Source organism: Elaeis guineensis, chromosome 1 (genome assembly GCF_000442705.2).
Source record: "Elaeis guineensis isolate ETL-2024a chromosome 1, EG11, whole genome shotgun sequence".
NCBI classification, from domain to species: Eukaryota; Viridiplantae; Streptophyta; class Magnoliopsida; order Arecales; family Arecaceae; genus Elaeis; species Elaeis guineensis.
In genome coordinates this window covers 178,885,904-178,907,458 of record NC_025993.2, presented here as the reverse complement: position 1 = coordinate 178,907,458, position 21,555 = coordinate 178,885,904, and the positions used below count along the sequence as shown (strand labels likewise).

Genomic DNA, 21,555 nt, shown 5'->3' with positions numbered 1-21,555 from the left:
CAATTGGAATATCCAAAGTGGGCTATTTATTCGATATCTTTTCTCCTTGCCACTCTTTACTGATGTATTTTTTCATTCACGTCAAAAAAAAAAGGAAAAAAGCTTTGGAGGTTGTTATTACAGCCAAAGTTAAGGAAGTTTTATCAAATTAAACTTTGTTTTAACAAGTTTGAGGGAAAGAGTTTAAACTAGAAAATATTATATAACATATGAAACAATAAAAATGTTTCCCATCGGCTAGTTTGTTTGTTTTTGTTTTGTTTTGTTTTTTTTAAAAAAAAAGAAAACGAAAACGACGGGAGAAAAGGCTACGCTTGGAGCTGCCCTCACCAAAGTTGTGTTACTACTTTCTTGGTGCGACTTTTTCTCAACCTTACGCAACGAGCAGCTCGCAAAGCAACAAAATGGACAGCTTATGAGTACTGGCAACATAAAGTTTGGCCTGACCACAGAGCTAACTAGTACAGAGAAATGCGACGTGACATGAGCCTTAAAGCCAAAGAAATTATACCTGATACGCCACCATATACACCATGTGGCGGTGTAGCAAAGCAAACATAGCTATCTATTTCTAATGGACCTTATTCATCGAGCACTCGGTGCATCCCCATAAGAATAAATTATTGTCATTGGTATTGTATGCTACCATGTAATGCACATGGTGCAAGATATAATTTTTTAACTAATCCATTAAATTTAGCTCATAAGCAGCTAGCTTGTCTTGGAGGCATAATTTTATGTATCATATGCTGCACAGTCTTCTCTTAAGCTTTCTTAGGTCATGACATGAATTAGTTAAAAAAATAAAAAAATAATGATTTAGTTTGCACTTAGAATTTGTTTAAGTTGTTCGGCCTAAAATCTCATGAAATTTATAACTCAACCACCAAAAGTATAGGATTATAAGTTGACTTGGTCGATATTTGTTTTCAAGCATTCAAGATCTTTTTTTGTGTGGATTAGTCCGAATTTCATAGGCAAAAAAAAAAAAAAACTTATCAAAATAATTCTTTTTCTTTCTATTTGAATCAGTCCACTCAAAAAATAGTACTAAATACTTAAAAACATAGACTTAACCGGCTTATAATTATATATTTTTATGATTGGACTATGAATCTCTAGGATTTTAGATCTAATCATCCAAACAGATCCAATAATAAAAAATTATTTTATTTTTTTTAAATTTATTTTGATATATTTGATTAACTATTACTATTTCATATCGGAATAAAAGAAAATACTGATGCAGCAATATTTTTGGCTTCCAAAATATTTTTATTTTTCTCATCTATAATTACCATAATCTATGTCATTTACTTAAGAAATGGAGCCACAACTGGCCCACTATTAATTTTATTAAACACTAAGTTTTCAACTAGTGTACAAATTGAAACGAATATAGAAAATATCAAATAATAAGAGCTGCTACAAAGTAACGTTGTAAGTTGTCATAAAAAAATTGGTAAATTAATGATTGTTATTCTATTATATACCACCCAGTGACACAGAGGCGTTTGAAAGGCGAATGCTTTGGCCTAACTACGGTACTGAGACAACGCTCGATGCCATGTGAACGTTCATACGGACAAAATTAAGAGGACAAGCCCATGGTACGAGGCACCAATCATCATGAGGTACGTGGCAATGGAAAGGTTATTTTAAGCCTTGTTAACAAAAAGGATGGATGTTAAGGTGCCAACCAGAACGGGCCTGGAATACAAGACGTGGAGGACCCTTCTCCGCACCTGTGGACCTCCTCAGTCCTTTCCTGCGACTTTTCCCACGCTTCACGCCGTGGCAATCAAAAGTAATCAATTTCTCCGTAACGAAAATTTTCTACTATAAAAAAAATATTAAATTTATTCAAGAGGAGAGAAAATCCAATTTCACAATCAAAAAAAAATTTTACTTATATGAAATGAGATATTCTCTCTTTCGTAAATTATTTTTTAAAAAATAAAATTATGAGACTAAAAATAGCAGAAGCCCAAATAGTTCAAAATAGTTTAAGCAGAATGGAAAATACCTTCGTATCGTATGCCGATTGATGTACTGATAATTTTTTGATGAACGATATCCTATCTTGATCGAGATCAAATAGATTAAAAGTATGTATGTCACTTTTCATAAAACTTAAAATTGAATGTTCACCTACTAACAACCATTAATTCATTAATTCAGTAGATTGGTATCTTTTTTTCTCCCAACGAGAGTTCTTGTATTCAAACTTGAATGGTGGTGAGAAACCACTATATTGCTGAAAAATGAAAGAAAGAGACTATGAATCCTATCTACCTAATCTCCTGGTACCTTCAATTACAAAGAATTCTAAGGACTCAAGAATAACATAGTCCCAATGCTTTCTAAGTTTAGATACTCTTCAAAGAGGTCTAACGCAATCATCTACAGTTCATACGTCATTAAACAATGTTGAGAGAGGATTTGAATTATCATACTCTACGCATCAATGATATCATGTTTATTATATTCTTAAACTTATGACATACCTCTTACAAGTTGTCAAGATGTGACTTCTCGAATTCACATTTTAAGAATCATGGATAATATAATCCCAACGCATGCTAATTAAGTTTAGATACCCTTCAAAGAGGTCTAATGCACAGCATTTGTTTTCTGTGCATCATCCAAAAATATAGAGAGAGGATTTGGATCATCATACTCTACAACAAGCATATTGTTGGGATATACCGACTGACCCCCATACGCCGACTTACCGACTGACCACCATACGCCGACTTACCCTCCGACGGACGACTCCGACCGACGACTCCGACGGACGACCCCGACCTACTCCGACGGACAACCCCGACGGACGACTCCGACCGACGACTCCGACGGACGACCCCGATCGACTCCGACGGACGACCCCGACGGACGATCCCGACGGACGACTCCGACCGATGACCCCGACAGACGGCTGCCAACAATATCCGACTGAAGGTGTGTCGGTCGAACCGACTTATGCTGTTTCCGACCGACTGAGCGGCCGAATCCATATTACCGACTCACTGTCGGGGGTGGCAGCCGACGTCCGACTTAAGCAAGACACCAGACCAGCCGACGGTGCCTCCGGATCATCACCCGACGTCTCGGCAGCCGAATACCGACGTATGATCGGCCAGCCCTCCCAAACGTCGTACGACTGCCAGAAACTGTCAGTCCTGACAACGGCATGCGGCACTGCCGCCTAGGGGCATTATCCCACCTAAGGCATGGGGCAACCCTAGCGATTTGACAGCCCCACGACGATTTGACACCCTTACGACGACTCTGACAGTCCTCAGTGAGTTGACAATTCTTCAATTGTCCGCGCCATTAATGACGGCGCCATACCACGCTCCACTATATATATCGGGGAAGGCAACAGTGCTGGAGGTCCATTCGAAACCCCTGAACCCCTCCTCTCTAACTCTCGCTCTCTCTCGTTGAGCTCCTTGTTTTCTTTTCACTGTTGCCTAGTCTCCTCTCTGACTTGACCGTCGGAGGGTCTCTGTCGGAGCCACCTCCGGTCAGTACGGACTTTCTTTTGCAGGCGCTCGTTCCCGACGACCAGACGACGAGGAGATTGGCCGCAACAGATTGGCGTGCCAGGTAGGGGCGGCAACGCTCGCAGTGACAAGTTGGTGCTTCATTGACAGCACCAGGGATTGTAACCCCCACAGAATTCAAGATGACAAAGACAAGAGCTCAGCGATCGAGGGTCATCGGATCGGCGAGGCGCTCTTTCCGTCGGGAAGAGGCCTCTCTTCCACCCTCCATGGCGGAACCTAGCTCTCTGCATCCCGCGGTGACCACGGAGGCGTAGATCGTGGCGATCGTGCGGCAGATGACCGTACTGACAGACGCGGTCAAAAGTCTTCAGCAACAACCGGTCCGGCTGCCGCCTTCACCGGCCGAGCAACCGGCGGCACGTCCGATGCCCTCCAGGAGCAGCCGTCGACGCCCGCATCGGTCTCCGTCACCTCCGCAGGAGCACCTGCCACAGTGCTCCTATCAAGAGGAGGAGGGGCGGCCGCGGTGCGACACCCATCGGTCCCGACGGCCCTCCCTTTCCCAGCTGGAACGAGCAAGGAAGGAGAAGCGACCGCGAACGCCGCTCTCTCGGACTCTTCCGGAGACTCCACTCCTGGGATCTCCCAGCACCGACGGACCGACAACTATGAACGCAGGTTTGAAAAAATCGACCGTCGGCTCGCACAGTTGCAGGTGGACGGGCAGAAGTCTTCAAACGACGTCGACTTCCAGACCGCCCAACCTCTCTCCCGACTCATTCTCGATGAACCGATCCCCAGTCGATTCAAGATGCCGCACGTGGAGCCCTACGACGGCTCCACCGACCCAATCGACCACCTGGAGAGCTACAAGGCTCTCATGACAATTCAGGAGGCAACCGATGCTCTTCTTTGCATCGGCTTCCCCGCCACACTCCGCAAAGCTGTCAGGGCCTGGTACTCCGGCCTCCATTCGGGAAGTATCCACTCCTTCGGACAGCTCGAACATTCCTTCGTGGTCCATTTCAGCACCAGTCGGAAGCCATCACGAACCTCGGACAGTCTTTTCTCTCTCAAGCAGAGAGAAAATGAGACTCTACGACACTTTGTGATGCGATTCAACGCGGCCACGCTTGAGGTTCGGGACCTCAACGAAGACATGGCTATCTCGGTCATGAAGAGGGGGCTAACGGGATCCCGTTTCACATACTCCTTGGACAAGACCCTCCCTCGGACATACGCCGAACTGCTGGAGCGCGCGTACAAGTACATGCGCGCGGACGAAGGAGCTTCCGACCGGTGCCTGACTTAAGGCACGGGCCGAAAGAAAAAATGGAAGAAAGGTCGGGCCCATGCTGAACCCAGCAGGCCCTCCACCGATAGACGGGTCTTGCCCCAACGACGGAGTCTGAGACCGACGCATTGCAAGTATGACTCCTACACCCCTCTCCCCGCTCCTCGTGCACAGATCCTGATAGAGATCGAAGGAGCGGAGAATCTACGATGACCTCGGCCTCTGAAGGTAAAAGGCCCCGACCAACACGACCGATCGTCGATCGTCGAATCAACGACTCGATCACCGATCGTCGAACCGACGGCCTCGGCCTTTGAAGGCAAAAGGCCCCGACCAACATGACTCGATCATCGATCGCCGAATCAACGGCTCGATCATCGATCGTCGAAACTGACGGTCTCGGCCTCTGAAGGCAAAAGGCCCCGACCAACACGGCCGATCGTCGATCGCCGAATCAACGGCTCGATCACCGATCACCGAACCGACGGCCTCGACCTCTGAAGGCAAAAGGCCCCGACCAACATGACTCGATCATCGATCGTCGAATCAACGGCTCGATCACCGATCGCCAAAACCGACGGCCTCGGCCTCTGAAGGCAAAAGGCCCCGACCAACATGACTCGATCATCGATCACCGAATCAACGGCTCGATCATCGATCGCCGAAACCGACGGTCTCGACCTCTGAAGGCAAAAGGCCCCGACCAACACGGCCGATCGTCGATCGTCGAATCAACGGCTTGATCATCGATCATCGAACCGACGGCCTCGGCCTCTGAAGGCAAAAGGCCCCGACCAACATGACTCGATCATCGATCGTCGAATCAACGGCTCGATCATCGATCGTCGAAACCGACGGCCTCTGAAGGCAAAAGGCTCCGACCAACAGGACTCGATCGTCGATCGCCGAATCAACGGCTCGATCATCGATCACCGAACCGACGGCCTCGGCCTCTGAAGGCAAAAGGCCCCGACCAACATGACTCGATCATCGATCGTCGAATCAACGGCTCGATCACCGATCGTCGAAACCGACGGCCTCGGCCTCTGAAGGCAAAAGGCCCCGACCAACATGACTCGATCATCGATCGTCGAATCAACGGCTCGATCACCGATCGCTGAAACCGACGGCCTCAGTCTCTGAAGGCAAAAGGCCCCGACCAACATGGCTCGATTGCCGATCGCCGAATCTACGACTCCGTCGTCGGTCTGATTGTCGAATCGCCGAACCCACGGCTCAATCTACGTCTCGATCGTCGAGGACACATCGGATTCTACGATGGAGATCGAAGGGACGGAATATCTACGATGGCCCCCACCTCTGAAGGCAAAGGGCTTCGACTAATGCGGCTGGCTAACTTGCCGACTTAGCTTCGACTAAGAAGGGCAAAACGCCAAGACGACCGCAGTCGCATTCGCGACATACCGATCTGGTCACGATCGATCGAAGGATATTCGGCTTGCCACCGTTTATCATACATCCCGACGTATACATCCGACCAAGAGCTGGACAATGGATATTCGACTTGCCATCGTTATCCTATCCGAATACGTCGGACGTTACTCGACTATCCGAATACATCGGACACTACTCGACTATCAGATTCTACGACGGAGATCGAAAGAGCAAAATATCTACGACGGCCTCCGCCTCTGAAGGCAAAGGGCTTCGACCAACGCGGCTGGCTAACTTGCCGACTTAGCTTCGACTAAGAGCGGCAAAACGCCAAGACGACCGCAGTTCGACTTGCGACATACCGACTTGGTCATGATCGGTCGAAGGATATTCGGCTTGCCACCGTTTATCATACGTCTTGACGCGCACGCCCGATCAAGGGTCGGACAATGAATATTCGACTTGCCATCGTTATCCTATCCGAATACGTCGGACGTTACTCGACTATTCGGATACGTTGGATGCTACTCGACTATCAGACTCTACGGGATGATCGTGTCATGCTACGTTCGGAGGTTGGCCGACCTCCGACCCGACGTGCACGCTCGACCTACAGTCGGGATGACCGACATCGGATCGTTCGTTGATGCGATCGCCAGAGTCGGAGCAAGACGTGACGGAAAATCACTCCTTTCGTCCGAAGCCGTCGCCCACGTGTTCACGCGAGCCAACACGACATCGGACTCAGGAGTGGGGGGGGCAACGTTGGGATATACCGACTGACCCCCATACGCCGACTTACCGACTGACCACCATACGTCGACTTATCCTCCGACGGACGACTCCGACCGACGACCCCGACCTACTCCGACGGACAACCCCGACGGACGACTCCGACCGACGACTCCGACGGACGACCCCGACCGACTCCGACGGACGACCCCGACGGACGACTCCGACCGACGACCCCGACAGACGGCTGCCGACAATATCCGACCGAAGGTGTGTCGGGCGAACCGACCTATGCTGTTTCCGACCGACTAAGCGGCCGAATCCATATTACCGACTCACTGTCGGGGGTGGCAGCCGACGTCCGACTAAGCAAGACACCAGACCAGCCGACGGTGCCTCCGGGTCATCACCCGACGTCTCGGCAGCCGAATACCGACGTATGATCGACCAGCCCTCCCAAACGTCGTACGACTGCCAGAAACTGTCAGTCCTGACAACGGCATGCGGCACTGCCGCCTAGGGGCATTATCCCACCTAAGGCATGGGGCAACCCTAGCGATTTGACAGCCCCACGGCGATTTGACATCCTTACGGCGACTCTGACAGTCCTCAGTGAGTTGACAATTCTTCAATTGTCCGCGCCATTAATGACGGCGCCATACCACGCTCCACTATATATATCGGGGAAGGCAACAGTGCTGGAGGTCCATTCGAAACCCCTGAACCCCTCCTCTCTAGCTCTCGCTCTCTCTCGTTGAGCTCCTTGTTTTTTTTTCACTGTTGCCTAGTCTCCTCTCTGACTTGACCGTCGGAGGGTCCCCGCCGGAGCCACCTCCAATCAGTGCAGACTTTCTTTTGTAGGTGTTCGTTCCTGATGATCAGGTGACGAGGGGATTGGCCGCAACACATATGATGCACGCTTTTGGCTTATTCTTCTCTTCCCACTTGTCCTTGGTTTTGCTAATTAATCCAAAGTGGACCACTGGGAAAGCAACAATAATTCTCTCTCTTCCTCACTCGTTCACACACTGCCGACATGGAGAAAGTGGTCCTGCCCAAGTGGTAACGTGCTAGAACTTGGGCTGGCCGGGTTCTTGATGACTCACTTGTAAATTGCCTGACGAGGAATTCATGAACCATGAGAATGCTAAATCGTGCCATTAGAATATAATAATCGTCATGCGTTCCTCATGATAACAACAGGTAAGAAAAGAATTGATTAATGGGACTCTGCATGGCCAGGATTTTCCTGCATTTTGGTCATTGAAAGAGAAGTCTCTCTTTCAACGCAAGGAGCCGGGCTGGTACTTGATCCTATGGCTTGTATAAACTTTAGGTCATTGCAGGCTGCTGATGATGGTGTTTTTGTTTGCATGTCCACTGTATTGATCATTTCATGTGCCAAATAAAATATTAATGCTTAGGCATCATTTTCTCAAAACAAGAAGTAGACCGATTAAAAAAGAAATCCCCATGAAGCGAGCCACCGTTGAATATGCTACAACTTAAACGGGTCTGGTCGCACTTTGAGCAAACCAAGGGTGCATTTGGTTAGCTATTAAAAAAATATTTTTTTATTTTTAAATTTTTAAAAAATAAAAATAAAAAAATAATATTTGATAACATCATAAAAAATAAAAAATCAAAATCAAAATAATTATTTTATATGTAAAAAAAAAAATTTACTTTTCAAAACATACTTTTCTGCTTTTTTTTGCTTCCCTACGTCTAAAACGCCAAACCAAAAAGTAAAAAGCTCGAACCCTTCTCTCTCGTCGAACTCTTCACCTCTCCATCCCTTCTCCCTCCCTTTCCGAACCCTTCTCCCTCATCGAGCTCTTCACCTGCCATCTTCAAATATTACTTTTTGTTTTATAGCAATATAATTATCAAACATACTTTTTATTTTTTTGATTTTACTCAATAATAAAAATTATAAAAAAAAAAATTTTAAAATCAAAAATCAAAAAGTATAACCAAATGCATCCTAATCCAACCCAACCTCCATCTCATCCCAATACCAGGATAACCCAATCCATTCCCATCTTAAGCTAAATTTTTGTTAGATTAGTTTGGGGCGGGTTGGGTTATATATACTATAATAATTGGATTAGATCAGGTTCCATAGAAATTTCAGGGTAGGATAGGGGTCTAGAATATTTTTGTGGGATTAATATTTTTTAGGATGAGATCCAACCATTTGTCAATTTTGATAGTACATTAACATGTATAATTATATAAATATATAAATAATCTATATAGAATACAATATAAATAATTCATTTATACATAGCCCTATCTAATTCAATGGAATTAGGTGGATTGCCCGGTGCAAGGTTGGTTCGAGTTGACACTAGCCTAAGTTGCACCTTTACTGTTGAAAATGATAACCAAATATTTGTCAGTTTATTAGTTGAGATATTGAAATAATATGGTTAAAGAAGATAAAATACAATAGGGTTTTACTTGTATTGAGGTTTTTAAAGTTCAGTGCTGGAATAGTTTAATCAAGAAATAGAGATGATAATACAAAAAGTAATCATTGTTGTAGGAGCCTAGGCAATTGAAGTTCACCCCCTAGATCGACTATCATTTTATGCTTAATTTTGTTAACTAAATGTTTTATACTTGATATTGATTTTTCGAATAGTGTTATATTTAGTCTCTGGTCCATTCAGGCATATAAGAAAAGGGATATCTGCATGGTTATTGAAGCTAAATTATGCTTCTTCTTTTTTTTCCATCGAGCATAGAAATTAGATGTAAATTGTTAACTATGTCTAGATAAATATAAAATAATAGTTAAAGAAAGGAGCAACCGTTGAATTCTCCCAAGGAGTATGGCTAATTAATATGGGTCCTCTAGTTGTAACCCTTTGTACCGGTGGACTTTAGACTTGTTTAACATGACTGAAATAATAGCCGACACCACTCGATATTGAACCCATGTCCTCTCACCTGAGAGCCAAAATGTCATAATATCCAACCTAATGCTCGACAGTCGTAGAATAGTGAAAAGAACATCAATTAAAAGAGAACCTATATTATCACATAGATGTTCAGCACCATAGCCAATTGGGTGAGAGCATGCTTGGATGATCCAGCAAGTTTTGGGTTCAATTTCCCCACCGGCCCAAATTCACTAAAGGATAATATGCTTAACAGGAAATTCTTTCTGCATCGTGGGCGGTGTAGAAAATCCGATATGGAGTGCACCGCCTCATCTGATTGGTCTACATAGTCTCCACTTTTTAACATACATTTAATGCTTACAGATCGATATTTTTGTTTAAAAATTTTATGTGACGTAAATATCTTTATCTTTTACAGAAATTATAACATCTGACCCGTAGAATATCATAATATTCATATCGGATGCCATAAATTTTTTACAGCACAAGAATATTTTCGTTATTTAAATTTTCAAATCCAAAAGCTGACCTACGGACATTAAATGCACATTGAAAAATGGTTGAACAAAAATATCCTTATCATATTATGACATCCGAAGTCAAATATGACCTCGGATGTCATAATTTTTTACAAAAAATAAAAATATTTTCGTTATAAAAAATTTTAAATGATAAAATTGTCTCTGTTCTTTGGGAAAAAATTATAACATCCGAGGCCAAAATATGACATCCGAGATAGGGATATTTTCATCATAAAAAAGCTGATCTGTAAAGTATTAAATGTGCATTGGAAAATGATGACTACGTAGACCAATCGGATGAGGTGGTGCACTCCATGTCGGATTTTTCATACCGCCAACGGTGCACAGAGAATTACACTGGGCTCAATTACAAGCTGGGCTTTATGCTGGAACTTTGGTGGGCATAGTTCTGATTCCTGTAGCATATTTCTACAAGAATATCCAAGCATGCTCTAAATAAGAAGATAGTCTATTATAAGTTTCTACTTCTGATAACATTACGGCACTGTAAATTTTTAAAAAGGAGAACATTAAATATACAATAATCTTTCTTTTAGTCTTGCTATGCTTCTTGACCTCATCAAGTTGATCAACGTGTACCATTGTTATGCTTCCTGACCTCCTTCGATGGTGGACGGGCACATCTTTTCGATCCATCTTGCCTTCCAAGCACAGAACCATTTCCTCATCTCCAGGAAACGATAATTTTAGGATAGAATACAGTCATAAATATAATGAATAAGGTTGAAGCTAAAAGAACAATTATGGGCTCATATTTCTCACCTCTAGTGGTTTGGCAGAGAGCTGTTTGGCATTTCGTGTCATGGATATCCCAATTTATATGCATAAAATGAGATTGAAATAAAAGAAAATTGTACTGAACAAAGAAACAACAAGAAGTAGAGGAATAAGAAGATGATGATATGAGACTTACATGTCTTGTGCGCAAAGATGGCATACAGGATCAAATGAGTCTTGGTGAACCCTGTGGCACAATTATTAGGACCACTATTGATTAGGAGCCAATACTGTTGTTGCTAGCACGGTCATACCCTTCTAAAAGCGAAAGCTGAGAGGGGTATAATAATCCATGGTCTGACATGATTGGTAATGGCAAAGTTATAACCTCAACATTATATGAAATTTTGGTAAGAATATTTTTGTTATTAAAAAACCTATATAAAATTTTTTAATGATCAAAATATCGATCTCTCTTTATGACATCTTGTGCAGAAACTCATAATTTCAATGCAGGATATCATAACATCGACACAGGATATCATAATTTTTTCAAAAAGAAAGGGATATTTTTATCATTCAAAATTTTAAACGAAAAAATAGAACTATCGATATTAAATGCATGTTAAAAAGTGATGACTACGTGATCCAATCAGATAAGATAGTATACTCTAGATCGAATTTTCTATACCATAGATGGTGTACAAAAAATTTCTCATGAAACCACAGGACTCGTTCGAGAATGTTAGCCCATAACTCAGGCCCATAATTGGTCACATGAGCTCAACCCAAGAATCATGTGGCGTCGTGATGAATATGGTGATTATGCCTCCTCTCTGAACCGTCCGAATAAAATAAGTTGGCCAGGAATAGGTGCGGGGAAGTGATGCTCAAATGGGTGGATGGTGACTCGTTAACATCCCTACATGGCCACTAAATTCCTGTCTAGTACGTACAAAGTTATTATTCACCGCAGAATAATTAACGAATATAGTTTCAACTTTGATAATTCATTTGGTATAGCATATAAATTTGAATCATTTCAATGATCTAAATATGGATCATCAAGTGTCCATCTTTCACTTAAGACAGTTGACTTGTAAAACAGATAAAATTTTGATATTACTAAAAAATAAATAAATAAAAAATATCCAAAATATTGTGATATTATAATAATTGGAGGAGAATAAGTAGAACAGCTATCTTGTTTTAGCATGCAATGTAAAGGCAATTAAATTATCCTTTCTAATCACCATAAACAATTATAACTCCAGGGTTTCTCTGAATTTGAAAATCCAGTAATGGTCTACGAGTAAGACATCGATCAAAGTGAAACATACTACAGCTCTCTCTCTCTCTCAATTTCCTGCAAACTTGACGGTTGCACGTTATTACAACATCCAAGCACTTCCCTCTAAATGAAAAATTATCCTTGAAAGTACTATATTTCTGAACTATGAGTTTCACAGTATACCAAGGCTTGTTTACATTCCATGAAGCAAGCTGATCAGCTATCTTGTCCCTCCTTTCAGATATTACCAAGATTTGTGGCATGATCATTAATGGAGATAAACTCCAATTCAGCTTCCTGTGAACCTCTGCATCAAGTTGCTTCTCCTTCTTCATGAAATCAGCAAATTGGTTATCACTGTGAGGAATGTGTAGACCACCATCTAATGCTCCCTGAAGCCAAGGCAGAACAATAGTCAATTGACAGATCGCCAAAAAAAACGTGGGAGAAAATGAGATGGTAATTTTGATGTGAGACTTGGTTTTCCGAATTTCCAACATCCTATGATTGTCTCGGACTACTTAAGATTTCCTTACTCCAATCAAACCAAATGAAAGATTAAAGCTTGCTTACAACTGCCAGAAAAGAAGAGCAAGACAATTATTTCCCCGATTTCAGACATGTAATAGTAGTGAATTGCACTTGAGTAGTATCATGACTCAGTTGTCAGATTCATGGCAGTTATGCTCAAGCATCTGCATCAGAGTAGCAGCAGAAGCTTTTCGGTGATTCTTACCTGTGTTCTTGGGTGCCTCTTTACCACAACGACAGGATGTCGATCATCAGAGCCACTCAAAACAAATACCTACAACTTTTTGGGCTTATGGTAAAGTCTGTAACAGCTTTGTATTCATTCAGTAGCTGGAGAGCATATATATGAAGCTGACATCTGTGGGCAGTCATAGAATAACAGTGCATCTGTAAGCAATTCTGCACATGAACAACTAGTTCCATCGTCTCAAAATCCCGTTTCACTACAACAACTACGTATCCAACATCAGAGAGAGCATAAACCATCTTGTAGAAGAGTCAGCAAAACACCATATCAAAATATTTTCTGGATAACTTAATTCGGTAATAAATTACTACAAGAATCCATTTAGGAGAAACTAGAAGAACGTGGAGGTGATCAAACATGACGACATGGCAGACATTCTTGCCCAGAATCATCTATGGCTTCTTGCTTCACTACATCTGATCCAAGCAAAGCAGCAGAAGGAATGATCAGCAAGGAGAGGATACATGTACACAAGGAAGCAGCGGTTTCTTCTTCAAGTAAAAATTTTTTAAAGAAGCAGCAGGTTGTAGTTACAGAAGTGCATGCCCATGAGAGAGGATATATAGGAATCAGATGACCAATTCTCTAGTCATTAATGGTGGAGGAATAAGATCTCATTTCCGGACCACATCTTCATCCTCAACTTCCACCACCACATCACCTTGTTCTTGTTCATCATCAGCCACCATGGTCAAACTTGTGGCCAGGCTTATGGCTTCACCCCCTTTTTTTTCGATTTGCTGATTTAATTAACCGAGTAATGAATGAGTCGGCAAGACCGCCATATTTTGCTTATTCTTTAGCATTAACTAAGTTTTTTCTGTCTTGGCCCACTTCATTTCTAGGTGATGACGTTTTCCAACGTTGAGTTTGATGGGCTGAGCATGTTCTTGAGTCATGGAAGATTGAACCATGACGCAGCATTAGCAAATAAAAAATAAGGATTTACACAAGGTAAAATCCTTCAAAATACTAAAGAAAATCCCTAAACTCCAATTGAAGAACTAATTCTGACATTTTATTGATAAGTACCGAATAAATACGGAACAAAGCTATTTATAGTATTTTAATCCTAACAAGAGTAGTTCTATAAATAGTAAAATATTTTTTTAATAAAATTAATAGTCTAATTGTAAATTAAATAAAAATTAAAAATATGAAATTGAATCAAAGACGAACATCCGAATATAAAATTACCCCAAATTCTACTAAGATGATGAAATTTGGATCTAAAAACTAAGATGAATGAATAAGCCCGGCCCACAATCATAGAGCTAAAAATGAGCTTTTCTTTAATATATTACGGACCCCGTAATTTTTTTTAGATTAAAAGTTATAAACGTTCAAAGTTTAGATCCTTATTTTGATGTTTTAATTCATTTATTTAAACTTTTGCTATTTTCTGTGCTTCATTGCTCTTCAGCTGGACCTCCGCATCAGACCTAAAGTTACGAGGTGATGTTGTGGAGATAATTTTACGCAGATTTTCGAGCAATACGTCGTTGTTACGTAGGAGTGTGGCAAGGGGTAGTGCTACGCGTCGAACGTGCTGCCGCTGCTTAATTTCCTCACGTGTAGACATGTCAGTGGCAGGTATAACGCATCATGACGAAGAAAAGGATTTTAGCAGAAAGAAATTGGATATCCAACTCTTTTGGGGACTCGGTGGTTGCAGGGCCAATATCTCATATGTCCCACAAATGAATTAGTGACCATCCAACTTTACACATGCCTATCATTTGACACTATGTGAAACAGTTGTTCAAGAGATACAGAATTAATTGGAGTTGATTCAGGATAATATATAGAGATATATCGTGCCAATGGTCTTGGAGAAGACACGCGAGAATAGAAGTGGTGGTTGGGGTGCTTCGTTTATCTAATCATGTTGGTACTCAACTTTCTACACCTCCCGTGTCAAAATCATGCGTCTTTTCTCACAAAATTATGTTATATTCCCTGATCTCTTGTCTACTATTATTTAGGTGGTCGTTGATGGTTTTTGTGTCTGTTATACCGAAATGCTATCAGTAGGCTTGGGGGTGGGACCTTGCTTGAATTCAGCCAACCTGGGATCGTTGGCCTGCCATGATTGTTTGTTTCCAAGTATGCATTATAATTTGGTTGTATTCTTTTTTCCTTTCGTCTGCTTCATGGGGCCAGCTACACTCAAGCGAGGGTCTAATTATTACTTGGAGCAGGCCCAAATGGACCACGGTAAATCCTGCGATGGATAACACGCCAACCAATTCCCAATTGCACGTTATCCAGCACGCATATGCTCCAATATTTATCCTAATCCACTTGAATCTGATCCGTACAATAATTTTTTCAAACAATAAAGCCAGTAAAATATGGCCCAATCGATCAATTTGATTCATGTTCAACCTACTATAAATAGATTTGCATTTAAGCTAAGAGAATTTCGATCCATTTAATTCGTTTAATATTTGGATCGAATTTGGATTTCAAATATCCAATCCATTTAATATTTAGATCGAATTAAATCAAATAATTTATTTAATCTATTTAATTTTTTTAATTTATTTAAGACCTGTTTAATCTATTTAAAATCTACTTAACCTATTTCTGATTTATTCAATCCAATCTATTTAATCTGTTTAACTCATTTAATCTAATTTGATATATTTAATAAATAGATTAAGTGGATCGGATCAGGTGATCTATTCAATAAACATATCGAATTTAGATCTGAATTTTTGACTTGTTTAATTATAAATAGATCGGATTTGGATTGATGATTTTCTTATCCAATCCGACTCGATCTAATTGCTATCTTTACCGAGCGGGTGTAATGCCATGCATATAGAGCAGTAGTTTCTCTAAAGCTAATTACTGCAATTGGGAGACAAATCGAAAGCCAGTGTTACTTCAGTATAACAGGTGCTAATAGCTAGTTGCAGTGCAAAGTTCGCTCCATAACTACCAATAATAGAGTCCGCAGGAAGGTCTATAGTAAGATTCATGCAGCACTTGAGTGGTGTAATTCTTCTTAGGAGATTAAACTTTATGAGATGGCATCACAATCATGCATCCTTAATTTACATACACATGGCCACGCAACATCTACACATCGTGCAAGTCCACCAATTATCAATGTGTAGTACCTAGCTAGCACATGAATTACACCAACTTGCCCATGCCACATATGGCATGGAGCCTTTTTGGGTACCATATATGGTTGGGCCTCATAGCATTGCTCGATTCCGAACAATGTGTTATATGCCAAAATACATTTCATTATTGAGTCTTTTTGTACTTGCATATATAACGTTCGCAATCAAATTGCTAATTATGGGGAACTTTGAATATATATATATATTGAAGCATATATATTATGCTGCATGCACGATGTAACGTTGCTTATTATCTTCCACTCATTCATTTGTCTCGTTATTTTGATTTTGTGACAGATATAGAGGGGACCAGGATATCAAATCTGCATTGATGTTGATTCTCTTAACTTTTTTCCCCGGCCTGCAATCGTTTATCCATTTCCCCTCACACCACCCCTAACTCTATAAATAGCCATTGATTTGCCGAGAGATCCACAAGCCTTCTTCAGAACATACCTGCAGTAGTCGTTAGCTTTATTTAGTTCAACTTCTCCCATGGCTGAAAAGCAAACTAAGACCACCAACCTTGCCAACCAAGAGACCAATGAAGTGAAGAACAAAGTGGAGGAGGTTGCTGCTGCTCCAAAAACTCAGGCAGCAGAAGGGAAGAGTTCCTCTGGCGAGAAGCCAGAGGCCACAGGAGCAAAGGGTCCCTCCGAGCACAAATTTCAGACAAGCAGCGTGTCTGTGTAATTTAGCCTAGCAGCTGCTAAGCTTGCCAAGGTCTTATGATGCACCAAGTGATATATAATAATGCGTGGGGAATAAGTTGAGCTGTTCTATGGTGGTCTTGTTCTGTGTCTGTGAGAAAGTCTGTCTAAGGTGTATTGTGGTGTTCCAGATGGAGGTGTACTTGTCCTCTATATATATATATATATATATCCTTGAGTGCGCTTTGTGTTAGGAGTATCTAATTTTGTTTTTGTGACTGTGAGCATAAACTTATCTTGGGTTGTTGGTAGTTTCCTTTTTCTTTGTTTATCCTCCGCTGTGTGACTTAAAGTGAGTGACAAAGTCACTATTACACGACTCACATACAGTGATTTTATTTTGGTAGCACTTTGGCTTGGTTCCTAAAGTTTTGGGCAAAATAATAGACTTTATCGCTGAACAGGTGACCACATCTACAATCATAAGATTTTGAACACGCTAAAAGTACAAGCAGGCAAAGAGAAATGCCCAAGGAACTACCTTTGGATAGAACTGACAATAAAAGTGGAGGCGTTTAGTTGCAGGAGAATTTGGGTTGAGCTAATGTTTGGCAGGTTCAATATACATGTGAAAGAAAGCATGCATGGAAGATTGTAATGCATCGTTTAGCCAGAGATTCTTCTTTCCATTGGTTATAAAACTTGATACGTGAGCATTGGCTTCTTTCCTATCAATAAAGAAGAAGAAGAAGAAGAACGTTACCTCGTTTCTTTTAAATGGAAGGCATGTTTATATGGTTACTTTCCTTCTTCTTTTTTTTTTTTTTTTTAAGCACATATTTTCTTTTAGATATGTACAATTCACTTCACATACACTTTCTTGACTAAACTTTTAATTGTACATAGTTGTTTAAAATTTTGAAACCCAATTCATCAACCCCGGCCCCCCCTCCACATCGCTGGGCAAATTAAAGAACCTCTTGTCACGCATGCTTCTCATTAAAATAGAAGAAATAGAGAAGAAAGCTACCTAGTCGGTATTCATGGTTATTAAGGCTTAAAATCAGATTATCTAAGATTCTGGGAGTCTTCTAGATCAACTTCTATTTTTGAAGGAAAGCAATTAATTTATAAGAGATTTTGCTGAAAGAAAGGGGGAGCCCAAATCCAAGATGAGGGAAAATTCTACAGCACATTAGTTTTCCACGATGACTATGAAAAATATTACTAGAATTTATCCAGATTTGGATGTTATTTATTGTGCCATTTATTCTCTAGCTTCAAGTCTGTTGGGTCCGTCACCAATAATTTTCGGGTTCTTTATTACTTTAAATGGTGCAGAACAAATTGAAGGGAGCTCTATAGTTGCGAGGAATAATGAGTGGAGCCACAGGACAACATGTCAGTCCAATCAAACACAAACAGTATCCAAGGTGAAAATATTCATTGCAACGGTGATATCATGCAACCGTTGTAACAAACCAATGAGAAGTTGAGAATGGATGAAATACATGGGATAGTATGGGATATTATTTATAAGAATCAATACAATACATGACAATTCGATGAAATATAAAAATTTTTATTGGTTTGTTACAAATTTGACATGCTATCACCATTGCAATGAATATTTTTTCGTATCGAAGGGCCAAATTAACTTGCCAAATAACAAGAGTGCTAACCAAAAAATCAAGTGAACCAGCTTTTTCTAAAGTCGAACTAGCTCTAGGACGTGGAACCTAACGAGTCCATCGCACAAAATCCACCTAGTAACTCAACATCAAGCTCTTCAAATGGTCTTGGTCAGCTTCGTCAAACTAGTCCGCTACACCTTGAAAGGGAAGCCAATGAATCCACAGCACCAAGACCATCTAGCAAACAAACATCAAGCTTTCTAATTGATGTACGTGGAGTCAGCTAGTATATATACTGGCGGAACATGAAATAATGAGAAAACATCAGATGAATATTAGACTACCCATTTTTATCCTATATGAGGTTGCAAGGTCCCAATGTTGAGCTTTCAAACCAAATTAACGCAGGGTATGCAAACCTATATGCAAAAATCCCAGTGTTTGTGAAGTCAGCCTCAAAACACTGGATGGAAAGCAATCATGCATGAGGAGCTTGCCACCTTGGAAGCAAATCAAAGTTGGAACCATGTACCTCCCAACCCAATCATGAACATTGTGGTGTGCAAATAGGTATTCAAAGCCAAAACTCTGATAGTACGTAGCCTAGATCGACTCAAAGCCCGGCTGGTAGCAAAAGAATTTCGTCAGGTTAAAGGCATTGATTTCATTGAGATTATTTCCTCATTTGAAGTGCTTTTAGAATTACTATTATTCGAGGATGGAAGGAACATCCAGCAACTTGGTGTAAGAAATGCTTTTCAAAAATATAATTATATCAACATGTTTCTTTCTGTGAAGAAGAGAAAATCCAACTTTATGTCTATCATTTGACTCATGCAGTGAAACAATTGTTCAAGAGCTACAGAATTAATTGGAGTTATTTATATGAGTATAATATACTGAAATCATATGTAGAAATGGTCTTGGAGGATACACGTACGTACGTGAGATTACAAGTTATTGGAATGCTTTTGGAGATGCCCTGCAGCCAGTGGAGAGCATCACTTCTCGTGTCAAAATGCGTCCTTGCTGGCAAAATTATGTTTCAAATAGGACATATTTCCTTTTCACTTGTCTACCATCACACTGCAAATTATTTGGGTGTGGTCATTGATGGTTTTTGTCTTTTATAACCGAAATGCTATCAGGATGCAAGATCCATGAAAAATAATACATCTTAGCTGATGGCTCTACATCCACATATAAGTGGGACTGGACCCTTGCATGCATGCAGCTAACTTGGGATGGTGGCCCCACCATGTTTGTTCTTTCCAACCATACATAATTTGATTGCAATAATTCTCCCTTTAGTCTGCCTCAAGGAACCAGGTACTCATGCCAAAAGTTGTTCTTTCCCTTCTGAATAATGGAGCATGGCCCATGCAGATGGAGTAGTAGTACTGGGTTTCTTTAAAATTAATTGCTGGAATTGGGAGATAAATTGAAGGCTAGATCAGGAAGCCAGTGTTATTTCAGTATAACAGGTGCTATATAGCTAATTACTGTAAAACAAAAGAAAACAGAGAGGCAATTCTTAACTAAAGTATACTTACAAATGTTGATGACCCATGAATTCTTAGTATTCTCAGCAGCAAATCTCCTTGATGAAACTGGTGGGTTGCCTCTTACCAAAAAAAAACTGGTGGATTACCCTCCCTTATTTAAGGGAAAAAAAAATAGAAGAAGAAAAAACTCAGCAGCAAATGACATCCTATGGCCTACGACAACCTTCGAAATCACCTAATATATTTAAAAAGATGGGATCACAAATATTACAAACACATGGGTTCCACTACCTATGGTAATGATAATCACATCGCAAACTTCACTCTGTAAGAATGCAATAATAGAGGCTGCAAGAAGCTCCATAATAATTGAATGCAACTATATATTGATTGGTCTAGTTTTTCCTAGAACTTTATCAGATGGCATCACAATCATGCATTCTATCCAGATGGCATCACAATCGTTCATCCTATCCATACAGGTGGCCATGTAACATCAACATGTCGTGCACGGCCACCAATCAATGTGTATCACCTACCATATGAATTACACAAACTTGCTTATACCATGTGGCATGGAGCTTTCCCGAATAGATTTGGATTGTATCCTCCGCATCAAAGAATGGTTGATTTTCTTTCGTGAAGTCAATAATTGAATTACATTTTGCACAGTTTTCAAAATCCTTCGATCTCTTTTTTCCATCCATCATCGTGGATCGCAAGAAAAACATCATGCTCTATACGCTGTGCAAAATGTGATCCAACAATTCATGTTACGAAAGAAGATCAACCATTCTTGCATGTGCAAGATACGGCTCCCACCCTTTCAGTACCATGGTTCTCTTGTTAGAATAATGGGTTATGTGCCATATGTATTTCATTATTGAGTCCTGCTGCTGTTGCAAATTTGTTCACGATCAAATTGCTTATTAATCATTGAGAACTTAGAATATTTTAAATATATTAAATATTGTTTTATAAGGAATATATATTATGCTGCATGCACCTGCCTCCTCAAAATTAAAATCGTTTCCCAAAATTAAGGTAGGATGTTTTTCTTTTTTTTTTTAAAAAAAAAAGGAGAAATAAAGGGGAAAAAAAAATCCTGATCTCTCACGTTGTAACGCTACCTATCGTCAACCACTCATATACTAAATATCTGCTGGCTAACTCCACATGCGGTGCATGTAAGAATTTGAGAAATTGTTTTGATGGTGTGACTGGTGGGGAATTTGAGAAATTCTTCCAACTTTTTTCCCAGGCCTACGGTGACTTCTGTTTCTCCTCGTAAATTATGAGTGCATAATTAAGCGTAAATTTATGTTGGTTGTCGCTGGGGATTCCTTTTTCATTCTTTATCATCCCCTTTATGACTGAAGAGTGACTGATAAAGTCAGTGTTCCGCGAGACACGGATTTTATTTTGATGGTTTTAGCTGGCAGCCGGATGGATTTTT

At 40.9% G+C, this 21,555-nt stretch overlaps 2 long non-coding RNA genes across 2 annotated transcripts; both read right to left on the bottom strand.

Moving 5' to 3' along the window:
- Positions 1 to 12,366: 12,366 nt before the first annotated feature.
- Positions 12,367 to 14,026, bottom strand: LOC140854553 (uncharacterized). The gene is made up of 2 exons (XR_012137769.1): positions 13,132 to 14,026; positions 12,367 to 12,787 (listed from the first exon to the last, which is right to left on the bottom strand). It is a non-coding gene; the product is annotated as an uncharacterized lncRNA (long non-coding RNA).
- A 5,670-nt stretch (positions 14,027 to 19,696) lies between these two features.
- LOC140854860 (uncharacterized) lies at positions 19,697 to 20,451 on the bottom strand. The gene is made up of 2 exons (XR_012137970.1): positions 20,148 to 20,451; positions 19,697 to 20,017 (listed from the first exon to the last, which is right to left on the bottom strand). It is a non-coding gene; the product is annotated as an uncharacterized lncRNA (long non-coding RNA).
- Positions 20,452 to 21,555: the final 1,104 nt, after the last annotated feature.